The sequence below is a fragment of the Ictidomys tridecemlineatus genome, chromosome 12 (genome assembly GCF_052094955.1).
Source record: "Ictidomys tridecemlineatus isolate mIctTri1 chromosome 12, mIctTri1.hap1, whole genome shotgun sequence".
Lineage (NCBI taxonomy): Eukaryota > Metazoa > Chordata > Mammalia > Rodentia > Sciuridae > Ictidomys > Ictidomys tridecemlineatus.
In genome coordinates, this window is record NC_135488.1 from 34125953 (window position 1) to 34141933 (window position 15981).

A 15981-nucleotide genomic window follows, 5' to 3' on the forward strand; every position below is an offset into this window, starting at 1 on the left:
TTCACATCTAAGCAGCAGCCCCATCAAGCCCTTGGCTCCAGTCCTCCTCAACGCCAGACCCAGGGTCTCTCCACCTTTTCTTCCTCATCTCACCCACTAGTCCAAAAGAGGGGGAAATCTCTGGTCCAGAATCACAGCACAATTCAGGAATGCTTCCCCCACCCCAGTCACCCCACTTCCCACTGTCCCCGAGCTCTGGGTTGTCAATTAATCATGTGGTCTTAGGCCCTGGATTCAACTCCCCAGCACCACAAAAGAGACTAATTATCAAAATGTGTGGTTTCGAAGTCTCCACACCTATGACAATCAGTGACTCTGATGGGTGTGTCCGTGTTGGGTGCTGGCCTCTGCGGCTGCCTTACCCAGGGTCACGAGCCTCCAGGAAATGCCTTCCTCCAACTACTGACCAGAGTGAAGATATAAGAACCAGCTCCCAGCCAGGCATGGTGGAGCACACCAGTAGTGCCAGCAGCTTGGGAGGCTGGGGCAGGAGGATCGTGAGTTCAAAGCCAGCCTCAGCAACTTAGCGAGGCCCCAAACAACTCAGAGAGACCCTGTCTCTAAATAAAACATATATTAAAAAAGTCTGGGGATGTGGCTCCATGGTTAAGCACCCCTGGGTTGTCAAATCTGCAGTACCAAGAAAAAAAAAAAAAAGAAAGAAAAACAGCTCCCCTGTCTCAGGAACACCCCAGCTCCTGAGTCCACTCAGGAACCATCTCCCAGGCCGGCTTCTCTGCCCTCTCTCGCCCACAGCCCTTGTTCCTGAGAGCACACGCCATGAGCCTCCTTCCTGGTAATCCAGTCTGTTTCCCAGAACTTGCATCCCAGATACTCCAGAACAGATATGGTGTCTGTCTTCTCCTTACGACCTGCTAGGTCCTGCCCAGGCCCTCACCACTGAGCATCGCTGGACCTGGGTCCCCTTTCCTGGGAACACACAGCCCCTGGCTCACAAGTCTATGTGAAAAACCCCAAATCATCACCAGACTGCCTCCGCACCAGGACTGCCCCGTGTGCACCTCGACCTCCCAGGACAGCCAGAGCTCAAGGGCAGGGGAGGGCTCTTGGACGTTTTGTCCTTTTCTACCCACCCCCAGTGCCCGGCACACCCACCCCTGGCTCTGCCAACCTCAGCTCTCAGTCCAGCCCCAGCACTGTGGATAGATCCTGCAAAGACCATGCCAGCCACAGAGGCTGACCACAGAGCTGGCCGGAGCCCCCAGTCCCCTAGCCCACCATCCACAGCTGAGGGCAAAGGAGCATTCTCCACCTGTCCCTGTCTTCCTGGGTTTCCAAGGGGCAGATCAGCTCCCTCCAGCCTGAGAGCCATCTGCACCATGAGGAAGAGCCCGGCCTGTCACCACCAGAGCACAGCCTGGCTTCCGTGGCCTCAGGGAGCCGGGCCTCGTGGGCGGTAAGGCTGCCCTAGCTGGCCCTGCTGACCCCAGCTACAAGGAAGGCTGGGCTGCTGGGGGTGCCCAGCTAGATCCCTTGCACCCCACAACACACTGGTTCTGAGCCCAGCACGTAGTAGGGCTAATGGAAGAGCACTTAATACCCCCAGAGAGCCCCAGGGCCTGCATCAAGGGTGTCTTAAGGGAACTACTAATTCAATGCCTCCAAAATTTCAGAGCCAAACTCAAGAGGCAGGTGGATTGGGGCGGGGAGAGTGGGGAGGGGTCAAGAGTGGCAGTTGTGGCCCTCGTGCATGACTGAGCGGGGGTCTTCACCCTCTAGGTGGAGGATGTGGACAGCCGCATAAAGCAGCTCTTCTTAGGGCTTTAGGGAGCCTGGGGGGGGGGGAAGAGGGCAGCTTCATTTCTTGCACGGAGATTGTGGTATTGTGTTCAATAAGAAGAAAAAGAGCCGGGGGTGGTACACGCCCGGAATCCCAGGGGCTCAGGAGACTGAGGCAGGAGGATCACAAGTTTGAGGCCAGCATCAGCAACTTATGGAGGCCCTAAGCAACTTAGCGAGACCCTAAATAAATAAATAAGAAATAGAGTACCTAAAACCCTTGGAATCGCTAAAGTGACTGGCCCCCGGGGGCTGGTGGGTAACCTCATGATGAGGGCTGGTTGCCCTCTAGTCATCCGCTGTGTGATTGGCTGGCCACTTTCGTTTCCTAGGGAAGGGAGGGGCAGAGAGTGGAGCTGATCACCAGGGGCCAAGGATTGAAACCACTGTGCGTGCTCATGTCAGGAAGCCCCCATGCCACTGCTGAGGACCAGTTTGGAGAGTTTCAGGTAGGTGACCCTGTGGTGGCTCTGGAAGTGAGTCACCTCACGGGGTTGGAAGTTCCTCATCCTGCCTGCCCACCCCCCAATACCTCGCCCTGTGAATTTCTTTGCTGACTCTTCAGAGAAAAGAAGGAGAAGTGAAGGGGTGTGTTGTCCCCATCCCCGATGGGGTGGCTTGACAGGATTGGCCTTGTGAGGGTCACTCCCTGTACCCACGGTCCTGGGCTCAGGGTGGCTCCTTTATAGTAAAGGGTAAGAGTGACTGAGCTGTCCCTGGCTGATTCTCAAACATGAGGAGGGGATCCTGGGAGCCTCCAGTACATGGGCAGTGGGTCAGAAGCTCAAGTGACAATGGACCTTACCAACGTGGGCAGTACTGTATTCCTGAGCCCTCAGGCTGTTGGATCTGATGCTAACTCCAGGCAGCTGGCGTCAGGGTTGAGTTAAATGGTGGCACACTCAGTTGGTGTCCCGAGAACTGGATAATCCGATGGAGTGGGGCAGCATCGGGCAGGGGGGCCCCAACATGCATCTGGCATCAGAAGGGAAGCCCTGAGGGCCATAGGAGAGAGGAAACAGGGTTGAGATCCCAGAGACACCACCACCCTCTTCAGAAGGAGGAAACCCAAGTGCTCGTCACCTTGGGATGGGTTATGCCCTAAGTGGTGTCCTTTGGCTTCCGCTCCTGATTGCTGGGCTGCCCGGGAGCTGCAGCTCACTGTTGCTGCCCAGCATGACGGGAGAGTACGGGACAGGCATTGCTACCCAGGAAAGGACCAAAACTCCAAGTTCAAAGTGTGGATTCTATGGGAGCCATGTTGTTTCCCACCGTCACAGAAGCCGAGCCACCCTGAGTCCAGGACCATCAGCTCTCTCGAGGCTAACTCTGTCAAACCCCCATATGGGGATGGGGACAACAGGCTCCTTCTGCATGCCCTGGCCTTGCCAACACAGGCCACATCACTGCTGCAAGACTCAAAGGTTTGTGGGTATATTGGGATGCTCAGGGACCCTCCACTACCATTCCAAAGTGGCCAGGATGAGACACAAGAAGTGGGAACATCAGGTGCGTGTGCACCACCGTGTGGCCGGGCTGGTATGTCAGGAGCTGTAGTCACTCCAAGGTGGAGTTATGTTGGGGCGGACGCTGAGTCTGATGTGTCTCCACCTGCAAATTCATAGGTTGGAGTCCTGACACCAACTGAGACAGTATTTGGAAACAGGATTTGGGGGAGGCAATTGAAGCATAAGGATGGGGACTAATCCAACTGAGAGATGCCCTTGTAAGGAAAGGAGCCACAGAGAGCCCGGCCTCGCCACCACCAAGGGTGTCTGCAAGGTCCAAAGCCAACCTGGTCTTGCATATCCACCTCCGTAACTGTGAAAAAGCAAGGTCTGTGGTTCGAGGCTAGGTCTGAGGTCCGGGGCTGGCTGGACCCCAGGTTCCGGCCGGGTACAGGGCGAAAGCGCATGCGCGGTAGGCCTGAGCGCCTAGGAGCTGTCATTGCTGGCCCGCATCATCAGACCTGGCGAGAGCCCACAGAGAGCCGTCTCTTCAGCGCCAGAGCAAACAGTGCCACTGTCCTTAAGATCAAGGACTTAGAATTAAGGCTCTTTTGATGGGAACAGGATTCAGGAGCCAGAGAAGCCAGTGGGAAGGTGTTGTTACCCGAGGGCTCCACGAGGGGGCGCGTGTCACCACTCGGAAGCAGGTTGATCTGCGTCCCGCGCTGTTAGCGGGCAGCCCGGGAAAGGGGGACCCGAGTTTGAGGGTCTTACCAGGGAAGGCTGCCCTCCTCCCACAAGGGTGACACAGAGGTACCCCCCATTCTTGAGGCTTTGCCTACTGCCTCGCATGTGGGCAAACGAGACCAAGGCTCAGGCTGCAGGTTGGGACAAAGCTGAAGCAAAGGAGGTGGGATGGAGCCAGAGACCCCTTCTGCCCCTCTCCTGTCATGGGGTGGAGGGACGGCTGCGCCCAAGCCTGAGGGTAATGGTAGGTTTTGCAGGGAAGCAGGGAGGAGGAACATCTGCCTGGAATCTGGTTGCTGGCTGCTCATGTCCCCTGTTCCTTTGAGCTCAGTCACCAAGAGGCAATCCCCCGGTCCTCAGCAGGCAAGCCTGCACTGAAGCAGGAGGTGCAGGAGCTCAGCCTCCATTCCCCGGGCAGCTAGGTCGGTGGGTGAGGAGCTGGGGTCACAGGATCAAGAAGAATCAAAATGTTCACACATTGTCCAAAACAGCTGTTCCTTCAACCAGCTGCTACTGTCCTGCATACGTCCAGGTTTCCAGAGCATCGTGTGGCACCTGACCTGCGAGGGCTCCCCACGCTCCTTCTCCAGGCCCTGAAAGGACATATTACTACAGGCGTCAGGGCCTGTCATCTGGGCCTAGCCGCTGGGGAATCTGCCCCTGGCTCTGAGGAGCGGCTGCTCAGGTGCACGCCTCGCACACGGGCCTTCTCTCCGGGCCTCAGTTAGCTGCTCTGTGGACTGAGGAGCTTGTCAAGATGCCCTTCAAGACCCTCCCAGGCCACTGCTTCCTCCCATAGAGAATGGGGAGGGAGGGTGGAGGAGAAAATTGAGCAGGGAGGCCCCAGGCCAATTTTGGGAGTGAGAGGACAGATCATGAGGCCCAAGCAAATAGAGGTTCCTTCAGAGCCAGGCTCCACTGGTATGGATTCAGGAGACCCAAGAATGGAGAAACTGAGATCTTCGGGCACAGCCCTACTGGGCATCTGGACTCAGCCTGGTATTTGCTGTTCACAAGGTTTGTTCTGCTCTGTGCACATCTGCTAAGCTTCTGCAGTGTGCCTGTGCCTGGGGCAGGCCAGGAAGAGGGCGAGACAGAGGCCAGAGGCCACACTCCTTAGGGGAGGGCCACTAGCCCCACCTGGAGGTGGAGGGGAGGGATTTGCAAGGGCCTTTAGAAAGCAGGAGCCAGAAGGTTACTAGGATGATCAGTGGTCAACCACACTGACCCCCCTGGGCCGGAGCCCCTAGGCTTGAGTTCTAAAGGATGAAGTGCAGCTGGGTGGGAGGGCAGTCTACAGGGGACAGGGTAGGAAAGGTCCTGGAGGTTCAGAAGTAGCAGTCAGCAGCCAGTAGGATGGTGACAGCAACAGGACCACAGCCAGACAGCATTAGCTGTGACCATGACTCCCCAGCAGAGGTAGTGCCTCCCTGACCCCTTGGGAGAGGAGACACTGCAGAGAGCTGACCACAGTCTTTTGGGGCCTGAGTTCATCTCAAGAATCTGTGCACTTTGAATTCTCCAAGAATTAGAAATTGTCGTTTTGGATTGAGCACCGTGAGACACGGAGACGATCATACTAATTAGGTAATGAGTGATGGATAATCAATAATTAGGTGATAGGTAATAAGCAATGTTTTTCTTTCTTTCTTTTGTTTGGTGCTGGGGATGGAACCCAAGGCCTCATGTAGGCATGGGCTCTGCCACCGAGTCCCACCCCTACCCCTGGTAATGGCCACAGCAGCTCCTGTTCTCACGGAGCCTGGCAGGACCTGAGCTCTCCTGTGGACGTCTCCCCCTTGGCCACCAGGACCGCACCTGTGAGAAGACGAGGCAGGTATCAGGCGACCCTCTCCCAGGTGTCTCCCAGGGATGGAGTGGAAGGTCCTGGTTTGGGGGGGGTTCGAGGCAGGTGTGAAGTGGGGCCACCACCTCAGAGCCCTCAGGCCCAGCAGTCCTATTTCTGAAGACCCCTGGGATCTTTCTGGTGACCCAGGAGCTCTGAGAGGCTACAGCTCAGTGGCCTTGGCGGAAGGTTCCAGATACATGCCTCTCCCACCCCCACAGGGGGCCGGCACCTACCTCCGCAGAGGCTGGGAGGCCTTGATGTTGAGGTCACTGAGTCTGGGAATCCAAGGGGGTAGACAAGCACAGAGTCTGGGCTTGAGGACCAACTCCAGCTCACATTGGCAGGCACTTGCTGGGCACCTGCTGTAAGCACAAATGACAGGGCTTGGGACAATCCTCACGGATCAGCAGTGTCTCTTATTCAGCAGTGGAGTCGGGCATCGGAGGGGCTCACGTCCTGAGTAGAAAATGGCCACCAATTACAGGAGGGGGTTGGGGTTTTGTAGGGTTCACTGAGGTGACTTGTCAGTTCAGGCATCTAGGAAAGAAATTGTGAAAACTTGAGACTTGTTTTTACTGGGCAAGGATAGGGCGTTCAGAGCTCAGCGCCCAGTGCCTACCTTGTCCTCTGGGGGTCATTGCATTGTCACTGGGACTGGATTCATGTGTGGGGAAGAATTTACTGGGAAAGAATCAGTGTTCATCCTCCTCCGGGGGACTGCCATTTTAGGACTGGTGTGTGTCTCCCTCCCAGGGATTGTCCTGTCACTGGGAAGGGATCCACGTTCTGTTCTCTTCCCCGCTCCCTCCTCCTGGTCACACTGTCTTGGGGGTTGTCATTTAATACGTCCTTCAGTAGGCGTTCACAGTAGAGCCATGTGTCGATGAATCCCAGGGACACGTGCCGACCAACGCAGGGTGAGGGGACTTTTGTCACTGAGCCAACACCCCAGGTGTGCTTATGCCACCAAGACATCTATGCTGTCACTGGGGATATAATCAGACAGGACCATGGTCAGTGTATGCAGTCCACCATTGGCTGAAGCGTCACTGTCGCTTGGCTGAAGATGCTCCCCTATCCTGGGTCCCAATGTCCCTGTGAGCCCAGCGTGGCGGCCTCTCTCCCAGCTTGGCTCAAGGCCACCTGTTTCTGTTACAGTAGCTTAAAATTGGTGCAGCCCCTTGAGAGGGAAGCAGCGTGGCCAGGGAGGAGCTGGCTGTTGCTCTCTTGCTCTGACAGCAGCACCTGACCAAGGAGAGCCAGCCGGGCAGTCCCTGGTCACCCAAAGCCTGCCTGCTCCTCCATCTCAGGGTCAGCACCATCCAGGGGTGTTTAGAATGAAGCACGGGATTATTTGAGAGTTAACCAAACCCATACTGATAATTTTGCATGTAAAGTTCCCAAATTCTAGGAGTACTGTCAGGTGTAAAAGAATGTGGTCCAGGCCAGGCGTCGTGGTGCACACCTGTAACCCCTGACACGGGAGGCTGAGGCCGCAGGATCGCAAATGGAGGCCAGCCTCAGCAACTCTGTGAGACCCTGCCTCAAAAGGCGCTGGGAACGCAAGTCAGTGGTAAACTACCTCTGGGTTCAATCCCCAGTGCCCGCCTCCCCAAAAAATTCAAGCCAGGAGAGTAGAAGTTTGCCTTTTGATTCTAATTTAAACATGTCATTGGATACGGTGGCATGCCTTTCATCCCAGCAACTTGGGAGGATGAGACAGGAGAGTTTCAAATTCAAGGCCAGTCTGGGCAATTTAATAAGACCCTGTCTCAAATTAAAAAATAAAAAGGGCTAGGGATGTGGCTCAGAGTGCAATTGGGGGCAAAAAAGAAATTGTCAATTGTCGGCTGAAATTAAATGTGGGAGTGAAAACTAGCTGTTTGAATTGGTGAGTGTAGGGCAGAAGCTAATGGAATTATAAAGCCCAGGAATCTGGTTAATCTCTCCTGCACCAAAAACCTGCCTCAACCAGAGACGAAGGGGGTGGGCCTCTGGGGCAGGGTGCCCAGAGGTAGAGGGACCCCTGAGCCTGGGTACTGTGGGTGGAGTAGCAGAACAGGAGTGGCACGATTAAGAGGTGACTCAAACTGGCAAAGGCTGGCGAGGACAAAATATGCCAACCCCACCAGTCACGATCCTTAAATATCGCTGTAAATTCGCAGTTTCTAGGCAACATCAAAATCCATCCCGTAATCTATTCCTTAATAACTTGTTCAGTTTTTCGTCAAGTTTGCTGGTCTGGACAGGAGCAGGACGGCCGGCCGCAAGCTGTGACGCCTCGGCTTCCAGGCCCTTCCAGGGCCCCGGGTCTGTCTGCCCTGGCGGGGACCAGGAACCCAGGCATACCCTGCCTGACGGTTGGCAGATTCATGGGCCTTTGAATCTTATTGACAGCGGGTGACAGCAGAGGGGCTGTGGCTCTCTTGCTCTGACAGCAGCGCCTGACCACTTGCCTGGTACCAAGGGTAGGTCGCTGCCACAGTGGCCATGCGTTGCCCCAGCCCAGCTGACCACACCCATCGAGGGGGTCTCTGTCCCCCAAGCGCTGTCCTTCTGCCTCGAGCAGAAGTCCTCATGTGGCTTTGCCTGTGTTTGATTCTTCCTGGGCCCAAGGTGGGTCACCGTGGGGCCTTGTGGGGTTTGGCATATCAAATGCGCATCAGACACGTACAGACCCGGGGGACCCACGGCCATGCCATGTGCTCGGGGCTGCAGCTCCAGGGACCCCGATATGCAGGGCCATACCACCAGAGCCCACACGAGGAACAAACCCACCCCAGATGGAGTGCAGCGTCCCACAGAGAGGAGGGCTAGAGGGCCGGCCTCTCACCTCAGTGGCTCTCCCTGTCAGGCTCTGATCTGCCTCTGTTGTCTCCATGTCTTCATCCTCACTGACTCAGGGAGGTTGCTGCAACCCCAGACATCGCTCCTCACACCATAAGGCCTAAGGACAGAAAGGGTTCCATCTCAGAACCTCCCCGCTGAGGTAGAAGACCTCAAATTAATATTAACAATGTTGGGTGCCTGCTGAAACCCAAGGGCCCTGATTTGCCTGACCTCAAGTCCCCTCCCCACCCCTCTCAGGTCTTCTAGTCAAACACTCTCCCTGTCCAGGGCCCAGGCCCATTTCCTGCTTATTCCTATGGGGTAGACTCAGTGCCTTGTCAGCCTGCAGACCTAGTCACCAGGCAGCTGCACCCCCTCTTAACACCACAAAGCCTGCTGTCCCCCTGGTCCACCAGCCCTTGGTCCTCTCCCAACATATGAGTCCACAGGGCTATAAACTGTGTCCATCTTATCAGGGCCATCTATTGATGACGAAGTTGGTTCCTCCCCATAACCTCGGGCAAGACCCGTCCATGCCCGACGGGTGAGATGACCACGGCAGCAGACCTCTCCCCCCAGGCAGAAGCTCCAGGAAGAAGGGCCTGGGATCTGAGTGAGCCCTGCTCTTGACCCTGCTGGGTCACATGCTTAGGTGCTAGTAAGTGGCAGCCGGAGGCAGGGGTTACCACTATTGGTCTAGACCACCCCTTGGTACGGGAGTCACCAGGCTTGGTGTTCCTGCAGGCCAGAAAGAGGTCCCGCCCCTGCACAGTTGGTTATGAAACAGTTGTTGTTTTTTTCTTTTTTCTTTTAATGAAGCGCATTGCTGGGCACTGTGGCACTCACCTGAAATCCCAGCGGCTCAGGAGGCTGAGGCAGGAGGATCTCGAGTTCAAAGCCAGCCTCAGCAAAGGTGAGGCCCTAAGCAACTCAGAGAGATCCTGTCTCTAAATAAAATACAAAACAGGATGTGGTTCAGGGTTTGAGTGACCCTGAGTTCAGTCCCTGGCATCCACCCCCTACAAAAGAGGCCGGCACCCCCACACTTCCCTGGTAGGGACCTCACACTGCAGGCCACAGCGCACCAGCCCCAATCATCCGGGGTCAGTTACCTGACAACCAGGGACAGCCCTGGCCCCGGAGCCTGCGCCATGATTTAAACTGGCCAGCCCTCTCCAGTGGCCAAACACAAGTGTCCCGACAGCCCCCGCGTGCTGGAGGCTGACCCTGGTGCAACCCTCTCACGGCCCTGCCTGGCGGCCTGCTCCCGCTGGCGTCTGTCTGAGCGTCTTTGTGTCCCCTGTCAAAAGAAGCTTTAATCCTTCTTCAACAATGGGCGCTCTGAGTGGCAGGGCGAGGCCCAGGGCTGGCTCGGGCTGGGCCTCTTGGGGCTGCTCCCCGCTCACTGAGGGGTTTCTGGGCCTGGAGGAGGACAGGGCTGAACTGGAGCTTGATGTCCCCCGCTCCTGGGTCCTCCAAGTCCCTCCCCGCCAACCTGAGCGTGCTAACTGGCTAGGCTCTGGGGACTGGACACCAGCAGAAGTGGGGCCACCTCAGGGCAACTGGAGCAGCGGCCACTGGCACTGGCATGGCCCTCCCTGGGTGCTCGGTGTCGGCGTTTCTTTATCACTCCTGGGCCGAACCCTCATTCTGAGGCGTTCAGGGCCCTTCATGGAGGAGGGTGTTGGGCAGCACACCTTGCTGCTGTCACTGAGTCCGCGAGGACCCTCAGAGACTCTGCGGCAGATGCCCCTGCAGCCTCCCCTCCTGGAGTCTCTGGACCACCCATGAGGCTGGGAGTGGGACACAGGCTTCTGGTGCAAGGAGCTGCCTCTTGGCTTCGTGCTATTTCCACAGTGTCCACTTCGCGCTTTGCACGTAGCCCTTGCCGCCCTGCCCTGAGACTTGTTCTTTAAATGGACGATTCTTTCTCTTCCTCTCTCCCTGCTCCCCCCCAATCTCCCCCTCTCCCTAATCTCAGGGGAAACGGGATCACCTGTCTTCCCCATCCTAGGCAGAGGTCCCTGTCCCTGAGCACTCACCCACCACAGCAACAGAGTCATCCAGACTTTGCAGAATTCTCTCCTAGTTAACCAGTGAGTGTCAACTCCAGCAGAGGACACCTGGAATTCTGCCTTTGAGTCACCTCTGAGAAAGCCCCCCGTCCCTGCTGAGGGGCAGAATCCCAGCCCCAGGCACAGGAGTCCCCTGTGTTTCTCTTTTGCTAGTAAAGTAATAAGCCTTCTTCTTCCCTTTTCTCAAAGCCGTGTCCTCCTTAATGGATTGACACTGGGGACAAGGACCAAGCTTTCGGCACTGTGGTTTAGATGTGAGGTGTCCTCCAAAAGGTCATGTGTGAGACAGTGTTCGGAGGTGAGCTGATGGGTCGTGCGAGCCTGGGTGGCCGAACCCCGCCGGGGATTAACTGGGCGGTAAAGCAGGCAGGTGGGGTGTGGCTGGAGGAAGTGGGTCACCAGGGGCATGACTCTGCGGTTGGTTGGTGCTTTGTCCCTGGCTCCCAGCTCTGTCTCTCTGCGTCCTGACTGCCAAGAGCCACAGGCCTTTCCATCCTGAAGTCCTGCCACACCTCCGGCCCCAGCTGTGCAGTCGGCCACCCGTGAACTAAGCCTCCGAAACCGTGAGTCAGAGGACACTTCCTCCTCCACTCTGTTTGGGTCAGGCCTGTGGGTCCCAGCGACACAGAAGCTGGCTCAAGGCCGGCCACTAGAGAAGAAGTGGCCAGTCAACTACTGAAAATGAGGCTTGGGCAGCGCCTGAGCCTGTGAGCCCCACACCCTGGTGCCCGTCAGGTTTCAGGTCACGAGGACAGAACTGCACACACGGCAGCCTGCAGCCCCCCTGGTGTGTGGGGGGACAGACCTGGCCCTCTGGTGGCTGCCACCGAGAGCAGGGGTGGTTTCCCCTGTCCTCAGAGTGCTAGAGGAGGTCACTCCCTCTGAGTTCCTTGGTTACTAGGGGTCCTGTGGGTGGGCTGCAGGGGGAGTCCACAGGCCTGCTCAGGGCATTACTAACCATCCTCAGCCAGCATGTCCCTGGCAGGACAGGACCCAGGGGTCAACACGATTAGCCAGACTTTGGGCAGCAGGGTTAGTACTGGACGCCTGGTCAGCAGAGAGCCCCATTTGCATGTTCTTATGGCTGTTGGGGCGCTGCCTCGGAGACAGTCCACAGGGTACAGCCTCACAGACACCCCAAACAGGATGGACATCACGAGTGTCCACGTATGCGAGGCACAGTTCAGGCCTCAGCTGGACACCTGTCTCCCTCCTAAGACTGGGTTGCTACAGGTGTGACCAGGACACTCATTCACACCTCAGCACACGCAGGCTGGCTCTTAGAAAAGGTGACAGAGGACTGTCATTGTCCTGCAGGTCTCGGGCAGTGGGTTAATCATGAGGCCCGCAGGGTCCAAGGAACTCCTAAGTGGCAACAGGACAAACTCCTCTGGGTCCCTATTTTATCCCTTAGCCTCTCTGTGCCAGGCTCCTGACCCTGTTGTGCCTCACGCTGACACTAAGAAGCTTCCCCATGACCTCGCTGTGAGGGGGTCCTGCTTCAGTGTCCCTACGTCTCATCACATGGGAGACCTCTTAGTGATGTCCGCCCCCTGGCTGCCTGGATTCCCGTCCTGCCCTGCAACAGAAGAGCTGGAGGCTGGACAGGCAACCACCATAGACCGTCTCAGGAGTCAGACGCCTGCCCATCTAGGCAGGTGGAGTGTGGCTGGAGCCTAAATTTCCACCACCCCAAAACCCTTCTTGCATGTTTGAGCTCTTGGGGGTGATGATCAGTCAGACTTTCTCTCTGACCCTCTCCAGGGAATCGTGAATCCTAGGGCCATTGCCACAGGCAGTGTAGACGACAGGAGAGATTTTTTTTTTCTTTTTTCTCTTTGCAATACTGGGGATTGAACTCAGGGCCCTGTGCATGCCAGGAAAACTGTCTCCACTGAGCTATATCCCCAGCCCAGGAAAGAGAGATTTTTAAGGCTTCCCTTAGTAGATAAAAAAAAAAATCATATTCCAAAGGCTGGAGTCGTGGCTGAGGGGTAGAGCACTTGCCTGGAATTCACAAGACCTTGGGTTCCATCCCCAGCTCTGAAAAAAAAAATCATTCCAGAATAACCTGAGGCCCCTGTGATAGAACCAACAGCTCCTCGCCTGTGGCTTCAATGTGGTTCGTTCCCAACTCAGGCAGAAGTCAAATCCTGAAGCCATGTGTTAACGAAATTAAAAGGGTGGAAAATTATCCCTGCTGTGGACTTTAGAGTGTGGGGGGTTTGGGAAGTGATTAGGTTTAGGCAAGGTCACTGGGTGGCGCCCCCATGAGGGAACCCTGGTGGCTGTATAAGGAGAGGCAGAGAGAGCAGACCCTCAGACACAATCCCCGTCCCCCCTTGCAATGTGCCACCTCACAGTCCACAAGCAAGAAGGCCTCCACCAGATCTGAACTGATGCTAGCACTACGCCTTTGAACCTGCCAAACTGTGAACTAAACAATCTTCTTTTCTTGATAAATGATCATTTCAGGTTATTTCATTACAGTGATGAAAAGCTGGCTGATACAACCGCCTTGGTAACTAATGTCCCAGAGGAAAAATAGCACCAGATAACAGAAGCCTGTCAGGTGTAAGTGCTCACCATTTTATGTCGATTATTGGTTTTGTGACAATTGATCCAAACGAGAGGTCCAAATCCTCCAAACGAGAAATGATTTGGATCAAACGTGGTGAGTGCTGAGGCCCATGTGCCATTCCACTGAGCAGGGCTGGCCTGTCTCTGGAGCCCATGACCTCACCATCTTGTTACGTGGACATTTTAATTGGTAAAGAACTTGTCCCACTCTTAACAACAGGCGCCCTAATCAGCCCATGTGTTTGACGACCTGCTGCTGCAGAGCTCTCAGGACCTGCCTGGGCAAACCCCGGCTCAGCTGGAATCTGCTGGACTTGGTCACCCTGCAGGGGACTTGAATCGTGCCCGATCAGATCCTGGAAGACTAGTCACCGTCCCCTGCTAACTGTGCACCCACAGCCCCTGGGACTGAGAGTCACCGGCTGCTTCCAAACCGGTCTCTCCTTCCAGCTCCACCAGCAGCTCAGTCTTGTTACGAAACCATAGAGCCACAAACGAGGTCCTTGTCCCCTCCAGGGACATCCACTGTGGAGGACACCCCAGGCCACATCCCAGACAACCCTGGCCAGCAACCTGGCCCGGGGAGAGTGAGGCCACCAGCCCAGCGGCCCCCCTGAGGCGCCCTCTCCTAGAGGAGCCGAGGAGTGGCACGCAGCAGGAGTGGCTTCTCTTCCGTGGCGACTGGGTATGTGGTGACGGTTCTGAGTTTGCCGTTGGCTCAGTTCACGAGCCTCTTGAATTCTTGAATCTGCCAGAATATGTGCCCTTGGGATTCCAGGCCTGAGGGAACCCTGTGGATGTCACCACTGTCTATGTACAGGGCCAGGACCTCCACTGCCACCTGTTTCCCTCGGTTACTAATAAAGCACTAGACCATCTGCCACCTCCTGCTGCCCGGTACCTGCCAGACCTCCACCGTGGCCCAGGAATGCACCCAGACACTCCCCTCCTGACCATGAGTCCACCAAGGTATTGTCAGAGACCCCAAACTCTCAGCTCTGTTTTTTTTTATTTTTTATTTATTTATTTATTTATTTATCCATCCATCCATCCATCCATCCTAGGGATTGAACCCAGGGGTGCTTAACCACTGAGCCACATCTCCAACCCTTTTTACTTTTTATTTTGATTCAGGGTCTCTCTAAATTGCTTAGGGCCTTGCTGAATTGCTGAGGCTGACCTCAAAGTTTCGATCCTCCTGCCTCAGCCTCCCTAGTCACTGGGATTTAGAGGTGTGCACCACTGTGCCCTGCTCCTGCTGAGTGTTTTACCCAGTGGTCCCATCCAGCCTTCTGCTCTGCATGTAGCCCTAGGGGCCCTCCGGGGACTCTCTGCTCATTTGAGTCAGGCCTCTCTTCTTGCTACGGACTCAGTCACTCAGGCCGCAGCTGCTGGAAACAAGCCCAAGTGACCACTTTTTACTACTGGATGCCGTGACAGACAGGGCCCAGGGGCAGGAACCTAGCGTCCTGCCTCCCTTCTCCCCATGACTTAGGGACTGTTGGGGTTGCAGGGTTTGGTGGCCAGCCACCACACTTGTCCCTGCTTTCCAACGCAGGAAGAACTTGGTGACTACGAAGACCAGAACAAAAAGGAAGGGAAACGTCCACACAGGAGCGGAGCAGCCATGAGGGGAAGCAGGTGACCACCGTCGGGCTCCAAGCCCCGGTGCCAGAGCCGCAGGCCCTGAGAACCCCCAGACGACGGGAAAGAGATTTGCCCCCGGCCTGGCGCCTGGGGAGCTACTGTGCTCGCTCCCCTTCTCAGCACGAACCCTAGACGAACAACTCAGACAGGGAAAGGTCCATCCAATCAGGGCCCTGGTTTCTGTCCATGGTCGCTTGGATCTGCCACTTTGGGGCCTGTGGCAGGGCAGCCCCTGGCGGTGAGGACCACATGGTGGAGGATAATGCTCACCTCATGGAGGTCAGGAGCAGCGAGAGATTCATAAGAGGCTGAAGCTCCATCCCCGCTTCAAGGGCAGCCCCCAGGGATCTGTCCATCCTCCTATGAGGCCCCGCCCCGAGCTTCCACCCCTCCCCAGGCTGGTGACCAAGCCCTTAGCATAGGGCCTTTGGGACACTGAAGATCCGAAGCACAACAGCAGAGAGGGCCTGTAATACCGTCCCAGGTCCCTGGGACTGCCAACGCTTAAGGAGCTTGAGAAGGCAAGGTGACAAGCGGTTGAGTGACAGGACCCCTCCCCAGGTGGGGCTCAGCCTCTGCCACTTCTCCAGGTGCAGCCCACTAGGCTGCAGATGCACCTGCCCAAGTCCCTCACCTTGACCTCATCCGGGGCAGGGACCTTATAGGGTGCCCAGCACCTCTGGGCTGGCAGTGCCAGAGTGGAGGCCAGTGGTTACCGGGCTGCCCTTGGGACACATCTCCACACTTTCTCAGCCTCCTGGAGACCTTGCTTGGCCACAGAATCTCCTGGCACCGCCCTGCAGCCGGTTTCCGAAGTGTGTATTCTCAGCTCCGTGACACACACTGTGTTTTCTATTTACAAGGGTGACATTGCCAGTTAAAGGAAAAGTGGTCAGGCAGTGCCATGAGATAGCACAGGACAAACAGTGAGCCCAGGGGACCCCTGAACCAAGGGGAGCCCCTACTCATCAGGCCATCTGCGGCAATCACATTACAGTTAGTGACC

General features: G+C 56.2%; 1 long non-coding RNA gene across 1 annotated transcript; it reads left to right on the forward strand.

Annotated features, from left to right (window-relative positions):
* Nucleotides 1-10967: 10967 nt before the first annotated feature.
* LOC120891207 (uncharacterized) lies at nucleotides 10968-14211 on the forward strand. The gene is made up of 2 exons (XR_005735584.2): nucleotides 10968-11311; nucleotides 13224-14211. It is a non-coding gene; the product is annotated as an uncharacterized LOC120891207 (long non-coding RNA).
* The last annotated feature ends 1770 nt before the right edge of the window (nucleotides 14212-15981 follow it).